At 44.4% G+C, this 17,981-nt stretch overlaps 1 protein-coding gene across 1 annotated transcript in view; it reads left to right on the top strand.

Annotated features, from left to right (window-relative positions):
- SH3RF3 (SH3 domain containing ring finger 3) overlaps positions 1-17,981 on the top strand; it is a 289,194-nt gene that overhangs the window by 54,062 nt on the left and 217,151 nt on the right. The window lies entirely within an intron of this gene.

Raw genomic sequence — 17,981 nt, 5'->3', positions numbered from 1 at the left:
AGTAGGAGCCCATGGAGGGGAGGCCAGGGCTTTGAAGACCAGGAAGTGGAGACATACAGAAAGGAGCGAGGCCCAGGGCCAGCTGCTTTGCAGAGGCAGTAGGGCAAGGCCTGGGCGTTCTGTTGACATGAAAGAAAAGGGTAGCCTGATGTTATTGATGACACTTTGGTTGCTTCTGTGAGCTCAACAGTCAGAACACTGCCATCTGGTTGTAGCTCTGTGACCTTGAGCCAGTCACTTCATCGCTTAGCTTACTTCCTCACTCACCAGTGGAAAGACCTCGTGCACTTCAGAGGGTGAGCTCAGAGGACTGTGGGAAGTGTGTGGGCCAGCAGTGTAGACACACAGACTGGAAGGCAGAAGTTCTCTCAGCCAGAGCTCTGGAGCTTGGCACCAAGGCCTGGGGGCCCTGCTTGATGAGAACGACAGGTCTCTCCAAGTCACACATCTCTTTAGTGGGAGAGTGAGACATCAGATAATCTGGGAAAACAGCTTTTATACTTCTGAAACTACTGATCTTTGCAAAAAAGTGAGCAGTATTAAAATTTCAGCTGAGATGAGTGCGTTCCATATATGTCATAATTTACTGTGCTAAACATCCCATGTCTCTTTCGTCTCTGTCCCGCTTTGGCTCTCCTTCTCTTTCAGAGCATATCTTGCCTTTGTAGTAAAGACATCTGTAATTCAGCCTCTCCTGGCAGCTGCCCCCTAATGCCAACATGGAACTGTTGGGAGGAGAGAGGGCGGCTTGGGTCAGGGGAGAAGGGAGAAGGCCTCTTCATTAAGCAATTGTTTTCAAGGTTAAAATGAGGACAGTCCATTTGACAAGGGGGAAGAGAGGTTGCTCTATCAATAAGAAATATTTTGACAAAGACTAATGAACCTAGATGATCTGTAAATATGCAATTTAGCCAGCCTCTTTGCAAACCTTCGGAAGAGGCTCAGGAGGAAAATGAGGCCCAGTTTAGACATGTGTTTGCTCTGGGTTCTGTGTGCGGCTCCTGGGAGAACTGCCTGCTCTGCATGCTGGTTTTCTGCCCCTGAGCGCAGTGCAGGGCCAGCTTCTTCCTCTTCCACTGGGTCCCAGTGACAGTCTTGCCTGTGGTTGTTGGGGTGCTGCTTCTGGAACACAACCTGAGCCTCCCCCTGTTACCCCACTGCTGCACACTGGAGTTTCTGAAGGTGAGTGGCATGTGCTGACGGCACTAGTTTGTCCCATTTTCTTCTTCTGACATGGAAGTGGGATGTTAGGAATCCTGAGAGACCTGCATGTGGGTTCCACTCAGAGCTGCAAATGTATAGGTGGTTCCTACCTTACCCAGGCCATGGGAGGTCACCTGGGTGTCTCTGCTGGTGACCGAGCTTGTTAACTTTCCTGCCTAGCACCCTGCAGTCATGAGGGAGGAGGTGAGTTAGAGAGATGCCAGCTAGTCAATCCCAGGAGCCTAACTGTTAGCCTCCACGGGGTGAGCCTGGAGGGCATTTGGGGTGGTTGGCTGGGCTGCTGTGGGTTAGCAGAGCCAGCTGGGGGAAGAGCTGGCTGTAGCATGGAGGGGAAGCACAGGAGGGAATCCACCAGGCACTGTGGCACCTGCCCATGATTGCACCTGACCCAGAAAGAGAAAGCCCTGCTGCCTAACTGCCCCTTCCAGTCCTAGCAAATTCCCACATGGCCAACTCTAGCCCCAAAACACACAGGAAAGGAGATTCTAGGAAGCCTTACTCCCAGCTTAAGGGACCCCACTGGGCATAGCATTTACAGGCTTCATCATCTTAGAGAATTGGATGCTCAAAGCAGCTATTTGTGTTGAAATGATTAGATTCACTAGCAGAGGAGCTTGAGTACCAGGGAGAGTAAGTCACTCTGCAGAACCTCCTACTCCTCCCTCCTGGGTGGTTGTGACACAGGAAAGTCAGAGCAGAAGGGAACCCTAGCGCCTGAGGGCGGTGCTCATTGTACGACACTAGAGCTGACTGTGGGGCTGCTGGAGCCTGCCCTCAAGTTTGCTGGGGGCAGCTCTGCCCAATCAGATGTCCTCATTGTTCTCACCTGTGGCAGACATGGCTCAGAGTTGTAGAGTCACACACTTACCTGGTCATCTGTTAGAACTGGATTTAAATGGGCATGAAAAGACTTTCCACTGAAGACAGAAGACTGCCTTTCCCTGGCTAGAGCTGAAACAAGGAATACCATATATGTCTCATTAGAGCAGACTGTTGGGGATCTGAGCAGATCTGCCTTGCTGGGCATCGGTGCTGCATCCAATTAAGCTGTTCCAAGGCTGTGCTGTTCTCACAGCTACACCATAGAGCTCTTCCACAGCAGTCTGTTTTCACCACCATGCTGTATCACTGCTGAGCTGTTTGCACTGAATAAAGTCTCCTTCCTCACAGAACCCCAAATTGGTGATTCTTGTTGGTGATCAATTAGTGCCAATGACCATCAGTAGACAGGTGTCTGGTCATTTTTACTGGCCCTAACTAATAAGTAAAAATTGCATTTCAAATGGTGGTGGAGTAAGTGGATGCTACACAGACATGCACCCAGGACCAAACTGGAATGACAACTAAAAACAAAAAACAAAACAAAAACCACATCCTGACTAATCAACTGAAGACTAGCTGGAGAGAACCCTGATAACCAAGGACAGAAAGTGGAGACCTCATAGAGACTGGTAGGAAGTGTGGAGGTGTGAAAGGGTTGGCTGGGCTCCCACAGACAGCAGCTGAAGTTCTGGAGAGATATCTCAGCTGTAGGGGGTTGCCAAGGAGAACTCTGGGGTCTAATCCCCAAGCTAGACTTACCAGCAGAAAGCAGGAGAGCTGATAAAACATAACATCTGGGAGTGAAAAGCAGCAGCTTTGCTGTCTTCCAGGGAGAGATGGCTGGAAATGCAGAAACCCTCTTAAAGGGCCAATACACAAAATTTCAAGCCTCTGGGCTGAGAAGTCCCCAACCACTGGACTAATAGGGGTTTCAACCTCTCGGACCTCAATCAGGTTGCCCAGGGCCAGAAAGGGACAGTGACTCACATTCACCTGCAATAGAGAAGCTCCCAAGAGGTGTAGAATAGACACTAAGGGACCAGATTCAACAACAAAAGAACAAAATCCAGTGAGCCCCACAAATAGTGGACCTAAAGCACCTGTATAATAGCTGGCATTACGACATTGGGGTTGAACCTCACTGGCAGCAAGTCAGAGGGAACTCCCTCCCATGAATGGGATATTAACAATCAAGTCCCAATTACAACAGGAGAGCCCAATTAACTCACACAAGGGGTATTCTTAGAGCATCCAGCTCAGGTGAACGAAGAGACTACACCACTGGACCCTTCAAGACATTTTCTACATAAGGCCTTCCCACAAAGACTAGGAAGCATAACAGTTCTATCTAGTACATAGAAGCAAATATAAAGAGACAGCTAAAATGGGGAGACAAAGAAACAACCCCCAAATGAGAGAAAAGAAGGACTCTCCAGAGAAAGCACAAAATGAGATGGAGGCAAGCAACCAATCAGATGGAGTTCAAAGCAATGGTTATAAAGATGCTTAAGGAACTTAGTGCAAATTACAACAGATGAAAAGGGAAATCGAGACCATTATCAAGAACCAGACAGAAATGAAGAATGATATATCTGATATCAAGAACACACTTGGAAGGTATTAAAAGTAGATTGGATGAAGCAGAGGGTTGAATCAGTGATTTGGAAGACAAGGTAGAAATAAATACCCAATTAGAGCAGCAAATAGAAAAAAAGAATTAAAAAGCTGGAAGATAGCTTAAGGGAGCTCTGGGACAACATGAAATGTAACAACATCCACATTGCAGGAATACCAGTAGGGGAAGAGGGTGAGCAAAGAACAGAGAACCTGTTTAAAGAAATAATGACAGAAAACTTCTGCAACCTGGTGAAGGAAAATGTCACCCAGGTTCAGGAAGCACAGAGAGTCCCAATCAAGATGAACCCAAAGAGACCTACATCTAGACACATCATAATTAAAATGGCAAATGTTAAAGACAAAGAAAGAATCTTAAAGGCAGCAAGAGAGAGACAGAAAATTACCTACAAAGGAGTTCCCAATAGAATGTCAGCTGAGTTCTCAAGAGAAACATTTCAGGCCAGAAGGGAGTGGCATGAAGTACTCAAAGTAATGAAAAGCAAGGACCTAAATCCAAGACTACTATATCCAGCAAAGCTATCATTTGAAATTGAAGGTGAAATGAAAGGTTTCCAGACAAAAAAGGGTTAAAGGACTGCACTACCCCCAAACCAGCAATGCAAGAAATGTTAAAGGGACTGCTTTAAGAAGAAGAAAAGGAGAGAGAGAAGATCATAGGCATAAAGAAAATAAAAATGGAAATAAATAAATAGTTATCAATAATAACCTTAAATGTAAATGGATTAAATGCTCCAGTCAAAAGACATAGGGTGATTGAATGGATAAGAAAACATGACCCATATAGATGCTGTCTGCAAGAGATCCACCTCAGAACAAAAGATACATACAGACTAACAGTGAAAGGATGGAAAAATATATTCCATGCCAATGGAGAGGGAAAAAGAAAGCTGGGGTAGCAATACTCATATCAGATAAAATAGACTTAAAAACAAAGGCCATAACAAGAGACAAAGAAGGCCACTTCATAATACTAAAGGGAATGATTCAATAAGAAAATATAACCCTTGTAAACATATATGCATCCAATATAGGAGCATCTAGGTATGTTAAAAAACTCTTGATGGAGTTGAGAACAAAGATGGCGGCATAGGTAAACACCTATACTTGCTGCCTCTCACAACCACATCAAAATTACAACTAAACGGCAGAACAACAACCACCCAGAACCATGGGAAAGCTGGCTGAGTGGAAGTTCCACAACTAAAGAGGTGAAGAAAGCGCATTGAGACTGGTAGGAGGTGCGGAGGCATGGAAAGTGCTGGCACCTGGATGTGCTGCACTTTTAATCGGGAGGGAGATACAAGCTCCTGCATGCTCTGAATTCCAGTTCCGGGTGAGACTCTGGGGGACCCAGACACATATGGGGAGAAACTGGACTGTCTGGCATCGGGACAGGAACACGAGGGCGGCTTTCTCTCAGAGGTGCTTGCAGCGATCATTGTTCCTGCAAGGGGGTGCGGGACGTGGAGACCTGGGGACCCCTCTGGTGCAGGGCTGACTGGCAGCCATTGCTGTTTTCTCCACCCTGGTGATTCCCAGAGACCCCGCCCCACCCAATTTACAACCCCACCCAAGCTGTGTGCATTGGCTTTTGGCCGGTCCTTTCTCCACCTAAAACCTGTCAAACTGCATCTGGGTCAGAGAGCCCCAGAGCTTCCAAAAGAAGGCCCAAGGCCCGGCAGCAGCAGCCTGCCTTGCTTCACAGCTGGGCCTCGTCTGGGCACTTTCAAACCCCATACAAAGAGGAGGAATCTGCAGATGTCTCTGTAGCTCCTGCTGGGCAGCCACAGACAGTGGCTGACCTTGCACCTCCTTGGAGATCCAAGAGCCAGTGTACCCAATGGTCAGTGTGAGACCATACCAGATTACAACTCTTCACATCCATAAGAGACACATTCAAGGGGCAGGCTCAGTGAGCACCAAAGCCCCACTAAAGCAAGTCCTGCCCCATAAGGGTGTCTCCTGCGCAACAGATCTTCCAGTGTAGACACAGGTGGTCATCACAGCCAAGTGGCCTGGAGGTCAATTCCTCCCAGTGATACCAACAGCAATCAAGGGTTAACTACAACAAGACTGTGCACACAGCCCACAAAGGGGTGCACCAAGAGCATCCACCTCAGGTGACTGGGGAGGCTGAGCCACTGGGCACTATAGGACACCTACCACACAAGGCCACTCTATGAACTCAAGGAGACTTAGCAGCTACCCAGTACATAGAAACAAACTCAGGGAAGCAGCTAAAATGCAGAGATAAAGAAACAAGTCACAAATGAAAGAAATGGATGAAAGCAAAATACTGGATATAGAGTTCAAAACCATGGTTATAAGGTTACTCAAGAATCTTCCAGAAACCTCTGAGAAATTTAGTGAGACCTTCAAGTATATGGAAAAGCACCAATCAGTCAAGCATACACTGACTGAAATAAAGAATAATATACAGAGATTCAACAGCAGACTAGAGGATCCCAATAATCAAGTCAAAGATTTGAAATATGAAGAAGCAAAAAACACCCAACCGGAAAAGAAAAAAGAAAAAAGAATCCAAAAATATGAAGATAGTATAAGGAGCCTCTGAGACAACTTCAAGCGTACAAACATCCAAATTATGGGGGTGCCACAAGAAGAGAGAGAGAGAGCAAGATATTGAAAACTTATTTGAAGAAATAATGACAGAAAACTTCCCCTACCTGGTGAAAGAAATAGACTTACAAGTCCAGGAAGTACACAGAACCTCAAACAAAATGAACCCAAAGAGGACCATACCAAGACACATCATAATTAAAATGCCAAGGGCAAAAGACAGAGAATCTTAAAAGCAGTAAGAGAAAAACAGTTACCTACAAGGGAGTACCCTTATGACTGTTAGCTGATTTCTCAACAGAAACTATGCAGGCCAGAAGGGAGTGGCCAGAAATATTCAAAGTGATGAATAGCAAGAACCTACAACCAAGATTACTCTACCCAGCAAAGTTATCATTTAGAATTGAAGGTCAGATAAAGAGCTTCACAGACAAGAAAAAGCTAAAGGAGTTCATCACCACCAAAACAGTATTAGATGAAATGCTGAAGGGTATTCTCTAAGAAGAGGAGGAAGAAGAAAAAGGTAAAGATAAAAAATTATGAACAACAAAGTGACAACAAACACATATCTATCAACAAGTGATGCCCTAGCTGGTTTGGCTCAATGGATAGAGCATTGGCCTGAAGACTGAAGGGTCCCGGGTTCAATTCTGGTCAAGAGCACATGCCCCAGTTGCGGGCTCAATCCCCAGTGAGGGGCATGCAGGAAGCAGTCAATCAATGATTCTCTCATCATTGATGTTCCTATCTTTCTCTCCCTCTCCCTTTCTCTCTGAAATCAATAATAAAAAATATATATAAAAACACACAAGTGAACCTAAAAATCAAATGAGTAGAAAACCTGATGAACAGAACAAACTGGTGAATGTAATAGAATCAGGGGCATGGAAAGGGAGCAGACTGACAATTCTTGGGGGGAAGGGGTTGTGGGGGGGTGCGGGAAGAGATTGGACAAAGAGCTTACACCTATGGATGAGGTCAGTGGGCGGGGGAGCGGGGAAGAAGGCCTGGAGTGGGGTGGGAACTGGGTGGAGGGGAGCTATGGGGTGGGGGAAAGAGGAACATCTGTAATAATCTGAACAATAAAGATTTTTTAAAAAGTAGCTATGTTATAAAATATGAATTTCAAAAACACACAAACTCTTGATGGACTTTAAGGGAGAGATTGACAGCAATACAATCATAGTGGGGGCCTGTAACACCCCACTGACATCACTGGATAGATCTTCCAGACAAAACATTATCAAGGAAACAGAGGCCTTAAATGACACACTAGATCAGATAGATCTAACCGATATTTACAGAATACTTCACCCCAAAGCAACAGAATATACATTCTTTTCAAGTGCACATGGAACATTCTCATAGACCTCATGTTATGGAACAAAACAAGTCTATACAAATTCAAGAAGATTGATATAAATACCAAGCATCTTCTTGAATCATGATGGTATGAAGTTAGAAATCAACTACAATAAAAACAACAACAAAAAAAAACCTTAAAAACACTCAAATACATGGAGGCTAAATAGCGTGTTATTAAACAATGAATGGGTTACCATTGAGATCAAGCAAGAAATTAAAAACTTCCTGGAAACAAATAAAAATGAATACACAACCACCCAAAACCTACGGGACACAGCGAAAGCAGTTCTGATAGGGAAGTTCATAGCACTACAGGCATACTGGGGAAAAAAAAAAAACAACACAAGAAAAATGGCTAATAAACTATCTAACCCTACAAATAACCGAAGTAGAAAGAGAACAGCAAGAAAAGCCCATAGTAAGTAGAAGGAAGGAAATAATAAAGATTAGAGAAGAAATAAATGACATGGATAAAAAATGATACAAAAAAAATCAATGAAACCAAGAACTGGTTCTTTGAAAGGATAAACAAGATTGATGAACCATTATCCAGACTTATCAGGAAACAAAGAGAGAGGATCCAAATAAATAAATCAGGAATGAAAGTAGAGAAGTAACTACTGGCACCACAGAAATTCAAATGATTGTAAGCAAATACTATGAACAGCTATATGCAAACAAACTGGACAACCTAGGCGAAAAGGACAAATTCCTAGAGAAATACAATCTTCCAAAACTCAGTCAGGCAGAGATCAGATAACCTGAGTAGGCCAATAACAACTGGTGAAATTGAAGCAGTAATTTAAAAACTTCCAACAAACCAAAGTCCTGGATCAGGTGGATTTACAGGTGAATTTAACAAAACATTCAAAGAAGAGCTAACACCTATCCTCCTCAAACTATTCCAAAAAATTCAAGAGGAATGAACACTTCCAAGCTCTTTTTACAAAGCCAGCATTATCCTAATTCCAAAACCAGATAGATACTGCATGCGACTAGATGGCATTCCCCAGAGCTGTCTTGGTCTCTGTATATGTTTCCCACTGAGATTCAGCCAATGGCTCCACAATCTCTGTTGGGTCTGAAAGGTGCTGTGCCTGTGGGGTGAAGGAAGGCCCTGCTGTAGGACATCAGGTCCTTGGGTACCGTCCACCCCTCTGGCTCTCAGGTGCCCTGCTTCTGTTTCGTGGCAGAGGCAGGCACCTTCCCCTTCACCCTGGTGCTTCTCTGTCCATAACAGCGTGGAAGGAAGTGGCTGGACAAAGGCCAGAGGAAGTGGCTGTCACCTTCTTAGCTAGAAGCAGACGTGGTTATTTCTAGCAAGGATTGTGAGTGCTTCTCCCCCCTTTGCTGCCATCCCATACGCAGTGACACGTGCCTTTAGGATGAGAAGCTGGTCATCGCTGTCACTTCTGAGCCCCTGAATGCCCAATCCACTCTCCAACCTTCTGTGAGCAGCCTGTGGATTTGTTTCCCAGACCATGAGGTGTGAGGAGCCTGGCAGGCAGATTTTGACTGAGTTGTGAAGAGTTCTAATCGCCAAATTATTTAAGGCAGCCCCTTTTGGGAGAGGGTGGCCTGCTCTGGTCAATCTCAGGTCAGCAGCTGGACATAAGCTCTCGGAATCTTTGCTCTTAGCTACCTGGGAATCTGAAGGAAGGGATGTGCTGCCTGGAAACAGCTGGATGTAAAAATCTTCTCGGGGCAGCAGCTCATGTGAAGATACTGTGGCTCCCCTTTGCTGCTCTCAGTTCTCTGCTCACCACTCTACTCTCTTGCGTGACAGTGTCCCGTGTGCTTCTGTGCTTGTCTGGTTGTTGTTCCTGGTGCAGAAAGAGCTCAGTACACATTTGTGCAAGAAGCAAGATGGAAATGTGTCAGCTCAGATTGTCAGCGGAACGAGTACAGAGCTGGGACAGAAAACCGAGGACCAGCCTCTGGTTTCTGCTTTCTGGTTGACCGCCCAGTTAAAGTGGGTGGGGCCTATGCAAGGAGTAAGAGAAAACTTTGCTTGTATAGTTAATCAAATATATCAAACTTGCATTATTTTGGTGATATTAGTAGTAATACTCAAACTATGTGCCATCTGTTGGGTAAGTAAGGTTTGTACACACACGGCAGGCTTTCGATTGCATGCTGAGTTTAATCCTTTGACTGCATTTTCTCATGATGTAAAGGGGATCTGAGGCACCTCCTGGAAGCTCGGGCATGGCAGCAATGTCAGTGATGCCAGCAATGCGCCACACCTGCTCTGTCTCACATGGGAGCCACATATGGCTTTTAAGCTGGTAAAATGCAGCTACCAACACTTAGGAACTGGATTTTAATTACATTTATTTTCAATTAATTGAAATTGAAACAGCCACATGTGGGTCATGCCTATTCTAATGGACAGTTAGGGAATACAAAGTAATCTTGTCTTGTTACTATTTTATTGTTTAATTTAGAAAGGAAGCTTATGGATTTGAAGGAAATATTAGGTCTAAAAGAAGGTGGTGACTGAGCTGCGACTTTCTGACACCTGGTCTGGAGCTTTTCCCTTTGTACCAACTGTTCTAGCAACTGAATCAGCTGGATGATGTTTGAAGAGCCACTTACCTTCTCTGACCTCAGTTTCCTCATGTGTAAAGTGTGGTTCTAAGCCTTCTTCTGTCTGTGATTCTGTCTCATCCTATTCATGGCTACTGGGGATGCAAGGAGCTCTGTTTTAATAAAGAAAAAAAAGGTGTATTAAACACTTGGGCCAAGCTGGGTATTCCTTGAGTCATTGCACTCTCAGCTGGGTAGGGAGTGTTAATGTAAAAAAAAAAAAATGAAACCTGTAAAGAATTTTTGTGAGTTTATTTGAGCCAAACTGTCAACATATGCTGGGAAGCAGAACCTCAACGAATTGAGGTAATGCTCCAGAGAATGGTGGATTACATCTGTATTTATACATTTCAATCAACGGAAAAGGATGTAGGTGGGTTACATGAAATCCTTTGGTGATAGACTAGAGATGCAGGAGAAAGCAAAGTGGGGAAACCTCTGGGGTAGGATAAAAAGTGAAATGATGGACATGTGCTTCTTTTACAGAGATGGATACAGGATAGTTTAACATAATGAACAGTTGACGATTAACTTGATAACAATAACAATGAGGGAATGTCCTGGTGCCATTTGTTGTGCCCTGAGGGGTCCGGGGAAAAAAGGGAAGTTACAAACTACCCAGACTTTTCACCGATATGTCATCTTAAAGGCAAAAAGACAAGTGGGCTCAGTAAAGATCTGAGTTGATCTTTGTCAGGGAAGATACTGGCCTAGGACATGACTACACACTATAACCTGTTTGTAGTTAAATATTTAATTTTCAGACCATCCTTTGTGGTTATTTTAGGTCTGTGAATGCCACATCCATTTGCAGCTAGGGTTCAAGGTCTAGAGAAGGGGCTGACGCACAAATGAATACACTAGACAAGAAATATAAATTTAGAAGGCATGGCGGAGCCAGGCGAAAAACCTTTCTCTCTAGCGGAGAGGCTCTCTGAAACCCCGGACCCATCAGCTTTTATTTACTTGAATACACATTTGCCCTTTAGGAATGCAAACAGGTATGTCAATGGTAAAGTTTGGTAAACAGTAAAAGGATTATCAGGTTAGGGGATTGCCTTCATCCATTTTGCCAACAGCAGGGTAATATAATGCTGATTTTCAGCCCTGCTGAATATCAAAGTCCATTAGCCTTCCAGCAGACTTCTCGAATTTATATGTTAACTAGCGTTCCCGTTGCAGGAAGAATCCTGCAATAGGGTTTCCTGCTGCACTCTACCCCGCCCTGCCTGCTCTCCTTCCTTCTCTCCCTACCCCGCCTCCACTTCTCCCTTCTCCTCCCCCCTGCTTGCTTGCTTCTCCGCAGCTTTGCTCCCTTCTGCAGCTCTTCGCTTCTTTCTACGCTGTCTTGATATGCAAATTAACCGCCATCTTGGTTGGAGTAATTTGCATACATGTCCTGATTGGCTGGTGGGCGTGGCTTGGCTGGTGGGCGTGGATTGAGTGTAGCGAAGGTGCGGTCAATTTGCATATTTGTCTATTATTAGGTAGGACTACTGTTGGTCTTTGCCTCCGGCGGTGTAGGTCTTTGAGTTTGCCCAACCGCCACGCAGGCCTTCCCTGAACTAGTCAGGTTAGCACATGGCCCCTTTCGTCCACAGGAGACTGGAAACAAGGAGGGTTTCCGACTGCAGGCTTTGAATGCCACCCAGACCCAGCTCAGAAGCAGGAAATCTGCATTTTTACAGGTTTCCCAGCAGTTGTTACACAAACCACTGCCTTTAAACACACACCAGGACGACCTCCCACTAGGGCTCTTTAGAACTGTTCAACCTGCTGTTTGGTGCAGAAACCCACAGTGTGGAGTCTGACCCAAAAGTCGGGCCCAGAGCGTGGTTTCCATGTGGGGGGATGTCGAGCCCTCTCCAGCATCAGTCAGTGTGAGAACCCAGCTATCTTTCTGCTGGAATTCAGAACATCAGTGGTTACTCCTCTCTTTCCAATTGTAACCAGACAATCAATGGGTTCATGTTGCCTGTCACTACTTGAGCCAATTAAGCAGAGACAGGGTTGAATCATATATGAGCATTTATTCCAATACCGCCGGCAGTAGGGGGGAGCAGCAGGTCATCCACAAAAATCTGCTCTGCCGCCCCCCATAAGCCAGCTGCCTTTATTGGGTAGAAGGACAATGATCACTGGGGAAGTAGGCAAAAAGGGTATGCCAAATGGGCAGTTTACAGTTAATGCGGGCTGGATGTGCAAAGGCTGGGGGTCTTCAAAGGGCTGGCAGCTCTGGTTTCTGCAAGGAGGTTGTTAATTTTTCCATGATAATAGGCAGCTCCCTGATGGGGAGGATGGGCTGCATTTCCAGGTGAGCTCCCAGCCAGGTTAGAATGTGCCTTCTTTAATAATAATAAAACAATCACGGTTAACAGAGCATGATTAATATTTCTTACAATTATAGCTGGTCCCCAATATTCTACTTCTGCCCCTATCACAATGAATATTGCAGACAGGATAAAAGCAGGTCTGTGCATTTGTCTTTGACCAACTTCAGTATTTATGGGCGAGCTGCAAGTTTTCTTTTAAAGAGGCCGATTATAATCTGTAGCCACAATGAATCACCAAACTGTGATTTCAGTAATAGAATATTACTTAGTCATGAGAAACAGACCTGAACGTGAATAATGTTTCTGCCGAACTATAATCGTGTCATTTTTCACTCAAGCCAGACCCCTTTGTCATTTCTAGGAGGAGGGAGATAAAAGAGGCAGTTCCCAAATAGCAGCTGTATCTGTCTACCGTTTCATTAACCCAACTCCATGTTCTGCCTGTCAACATCTGCAGAAGGAACTTAGAGTAGGATCAGCTCCTTTGAAATTTTTAACTATAATCCTGTAAGAGCAGGCATTTAAACATATCGTTGAGCTCATCTCAGACGGGACCATGTAGGCTGTTCAAAGTTAACTTCACACTTAGTTACCAGGCCCCGGGAGTCAGTGCACCCCTGACTTCTGAGGACTTCTGCCCAACTCAGCTGCAGAGTGGCCTCTCTGAAGCCTTTTTAAGGTTTAGTTCTTTCAGTGGCTCAGTATCTTGCAGTTCTTGCTCATTTGTTCTTTTTTAAAAAAATAGCGACATTTGTTCTTTTTTTAAAAAATAGCGACATTTGTTTTTCTTCTTTTCTTTTTTTATTTTATTTTATTTCCCCATCACTATTTAGTCCTCCTACACCCTCTTCCACTCCCCCCCGCCACATTCACCACACTGTTGTCCCTGTACATCAGTTCTTTCTCTTTTTCTTTATTTCTCTTTTGCTCAATCCCTTCACCTCACCCAATTACACCAGCCCCAACCAGAGCTGTCTGTCTGCTCTCTGTAAGACAGTACAGCCGTGCTGCTTGGAGGTAGGGTTTGTTTTGCCCTCACTGTAATAGCAGCCCCTGACTTCTGTGGGGACCCACACTCAGCTCCCCTCCTGGGGATCAGTCACAGTAGGAAAAGTGGTTCTACTACAACTGCTCTTGGTTTACAGATAGTGTGCTTCTAGACTAAGGTGACCAGATTTTAACATTGGTAAAGCGGGACACCATTGACCGGTGGGGGGGGGGGTGGGGGTGTTCTTTTTAATATATTTTATTGATTTTTTACAGAGAGGAAGAGAGAGGGATAGAGTTAGAAACATCGATCAGCTGCCTCCTGCACACCCCCTACTGGGGATGTGCCCGCAACCAAGGCACATGCCCTTGACCGGAATCGAACCCGGGACCCTTGAGTCCGCAGGCCGACACGCTCTATCCACTGAGCCAAACCGGTTTCCACCCGGGGGGGGGAGGGGGTTCTTGATTAAAAATTTGGTCTATAGTGTAATCGCTTTTGGTTTTTTTAATAAAAGGAAATTCACTTCTTAGATCATCATTGAATTTGCATCCTCTTTTCTTACTCATTATGTTAAAAATCTAAAAAAAATAATTTAAAATTATATTATAAATTATTATATACATATTGCTTAAAAACACAGTAAGTAGGTACATAATTACATGAACATATTTTATTTTTAGTTTATAAATTAAATTAATTTGATTGTTATAAAGTAACTATATTTTAAAAATTATTTTAATCCTATATTTCTTTCTAAATAATAACAACACTAACTTGTATTATTTTTTCCTCTGAATTTGCCGTAACGTAAGTCATAAGTGTCACTTTCAAGGCAGGCGCTAGACATTTTGCCGCCACTATAAAATATAAATAATATGAGTACTGTCTGCTAAATTCAAGAAAATTTATGTAGTTATGAAATAAATAAATAAATTACTTACCTAAATTATCTGAATAGCTGATTTGTAATGACATCACTTGTTTAACTAGCTTACTAGCATGCAGTACGATGTGTATCGTCTGAGAGACAGTTACAAAATGTTTTCATCGTTGCCAATCCCAAAAAATGCCATTGTTCATTAAGTCCAAACAATGGTGGTCGAATTCTAACAACTGATCAACAATGCGAACTTTGATAAGCAGTTCTCGATAATCAGTTCTCAACAATTATTTGTTATTATTAAAGTTTAACATTATAAAATTAACAAAAATAATATAAAACTCATATCCTGGCTAAATAGCCACATGGCCGCTGAAAACCGTATATTCCCTTCCTGTTCTCCCGCCGTTCCCTAGCTTGTCGTGCATTCTTTCCAAAAATCAGGAGTTTTTTAAACCGACGCGGGACAAATTGTTAAAAATCGGGACTGTCCTGCCAAAAGTGGGACGTCTGGTCACCTTATTCTAGACCCAACACCCAGGACAATGGGAAGCGAGTTTGGGAGTCCAAGAGGCTGCAGGGCTCTGTGGTTCTGTTTCTTTATCTGAAACACCACTGCCAGCCCCACAGTGGAGACTTGCATGGCAAAACCCCTTGCTTTGTCAGGTGTCTGTTGGCTCATTCACTGTTTGCTCCCTTGCCACTCACCCTGCACAGCTGCCGCTGCCCCCGCGCCCCCCCCCCCCCCCCCCCCAAGCAGCTCTCTCTTCCTCCTGGCTGAAGGTATCACCTGAAACCTTGGCTTTCTACCCTCTCCTGGCTGGCTGCTGAGCCCTGTGAGCTCCTAGCTTCAGGGCTGCTTCTGCGGGCTACCTGCACTTTCTTCCCTTGTCATTTCCGTTCATTCCCAGTTGTCCACCTTCAGATGTTTCAGTATGCGGGTCTCTCAGGTGCGCGACTATGTTTAGCAGAGATTTCTTTGTTGAATTGTAGTTGGTCAACTTGTTGAAATTTCAGGGGGAGAGGAAAAGGTGCCCTCTCATGCTGCCATTCCTCTGACATCACTCCAATTTCCAGTTTTTTCTTGTGTGTGATGTAATGTAGTTTCATTATTCTGCACCTATCTGTCCAAATTTCCCAACACCACTTACAGAATAAACTATCTTTAGCTCATTGTATATTATTGCCTCCTTTGTCAAATATTCATCGACTGTAAAGGCGTGGGTTTATTCTTGGGCTCTCTATTCTGTTCTATTGATCTATATGTCTGTTTTTATGCCAGTACCATGCTGTTTTGATTACTATGGACTTATATAGTTTGATATCAGGTAGCGTGATTCCTCTAACTCTGTTCTTCTATCTCAAGATTGCTATTGCTATTCGGGTTGCGTTTGTGGTTCCATGTAAATTTTTGGAATATTTATTCTAGTTCTGTGAAATACACTATTGGTTTCTAGATAGGAAGATTGCTTTGGGTAGTATGGATATTTTAATGATGCTAATTCTTCCTATCAATGAACGTGGTATATTGCTTCCACTTATTTGTATCTTCTTTAATGTCTTTCTTTGATGTCTTATAATTTTTTGAGTACAGGTCTTTTAAATCCTTGGTTAAATTTATTCCTAGTTATTTATTATGGGAGCAATTGTGAATGGTATTTTTTTTAGTTTCCCTTTCTGATAGTTCATTAATGGTGTATAAAAATGCAAATGATTTTTGGATATTTATTTTGTATTCTGCTACTTTACTAAATTCATTGATCAGTTATAGTAGTTTTTTGGTAGTATTATGTCATGTGCAAATATTGACAGTTTTACTTCTTTCTTTCTAATTTGGATGCTTTTTATTTCTTCTTCTTGTCTGATTGCTGAGGCTAGAACTTCAAGTACTATCTATCTTACCTAATAATAGACAAATATGTAAATTGACTGTACCTTCGCTATGCCCACAGCCAATCAGAGTGAGTATGCAAATTAACCCACCAAAGATGGCAGTTAATTTGCACCATGGCCTGCTTCTGGGGGTAGGGGCCCATCGGGGGTGGAGGAGGCCCTGCGGGCAGCGCCAGACACCGCCCACAAGGTACCAGTCTATCGGCTGGGGAGGCGGCAGGATGGGCAGTGCCAGACGGCACAGGAGGGGTCCGGGTTCATTGCAGGCCCCAGGAGGTGCCTGCCTAGCCGCTCCCGGGGGGGTCCCTGGGAACTTTGCTGCCCTGGGGAGGCCCGGGGTTCCCTGGGAACATCGCCACCCCAGGGAGGCAAGGCCGGACCCTCTTAGCCGCTCCCAGGGGTCCCTGGGAACATTGCAGGCATGGGGTTGCTGAGACCCAGACCAGGCCTCTTGGCCACAGATTCATAGCTTTGCGGAGACCGAGGGCAGGGATCTGCCTCATCTGCAGAGAGACAGAGGTTCTGCAGTGGCCCCAAGATGCGGGTGGGCCCAGCCAGGGATCAAGGGGCATGGAAGGACTCCTGGGCAGAGGGGCAAGGACCCTCACCCCTGAGATGGGGGTTGAGGGGTGGTGCCACCTCAGTGGAGGGGTGCTGCACTGCAGGGTACTGGACTGACTGAGGTGATTCAGAGAAGCTCCCAGTGCTAACCGGCCTTTCTCAGGCGGCCTTCACACTTCAGAGGCAGTGACTCCTGCTCCTGCCTTGACCCAAAAGCAAGCCCACGGTGCCCTGCCCCATGGCAGAGCATGCCTAGGCAGTGAGTATGAAGCCTTCCACCTGCTCCGGAGAAGTGGGGGCAGTAAAGAATGGGGGACAGGGGACAGGGAGAGGAAAGAATGTGGAGCATCCGCAATGAAGAGGTGCTTGAGAAAGAGGCTGGGAAGCCTGACTGGAAGGTTTGTTCTGTTTGCTGGGCCGCTGCCCCTTAGGAAGCGCAAAGAGCATGGCTCTGAGGGCTTCCTGTGTGCTGAGTCAAGTTCCACAGCCAACTGGAATTGGCCTCAGTTTCCTGGTCTGTAAAATGGATGAAGCGTGTCCCAGTGCCTTCACTGAGCTTTGATGGCCAATTGAGATACTATGTAAAGAAAATGAGGGAAGAATTGAGAAAGAAAAGGAAGGACGAGCAACACAAAAGAAAGACTGAAAGGAATCTGTAAACCCATTGTCACTTAAATAGGGAATATAGTCAATAGTGTTGTAATGATGGTATGATGCCAGGTGGGTACTAGAAATATCGGGGAACACTTTGTAAAGTATATGATTGTCTAACCACTATTCTGTAACTAATATGAAACCTGAAACCAATACAAAATAATATTGAATGTAAAGAAATGAAAATTGGAGTGAAATTTTTATAAATTTCAAAGTTTAAATAAAAGGTATAAAGGAAGGAAGGGGAAAATAAAAATAGTGATTTTCATTTTACCACTTCATTAAAAAGACAGTTGTCTTTATATGGTGCTTTTATACTTTTCTAAGTCATTATCTCATTTTAATTTCCGGGCAACTTAAAGACAAGATAAGTATTCCCTCCACTATTCAAAGAAAGGAAATCTTGGTGTCTGGTTCTAATGATTCAATCGTCAAGCCTTATTGTAAAGCA

This window comes from Eptesicus fuscus, chromosome 9 (assembly GCF_027574615.1).
Source record: "Eptesicus fuscus isolate TK198812 chromosome 9, DD_ASM_mEF_20220401, whole genome shotgun sequence".
Classification (NCBI taxonomy): domain Eukaryota; kingdom Metazoa; phylum Chordata; class Mammalia; order Chiroptera; family Vespertilionidae; genus Eptesicus; species Eptesicus fuscus.
This window is presented reverse-complemented; position numbering and strand designations above follow the sequence as displayed.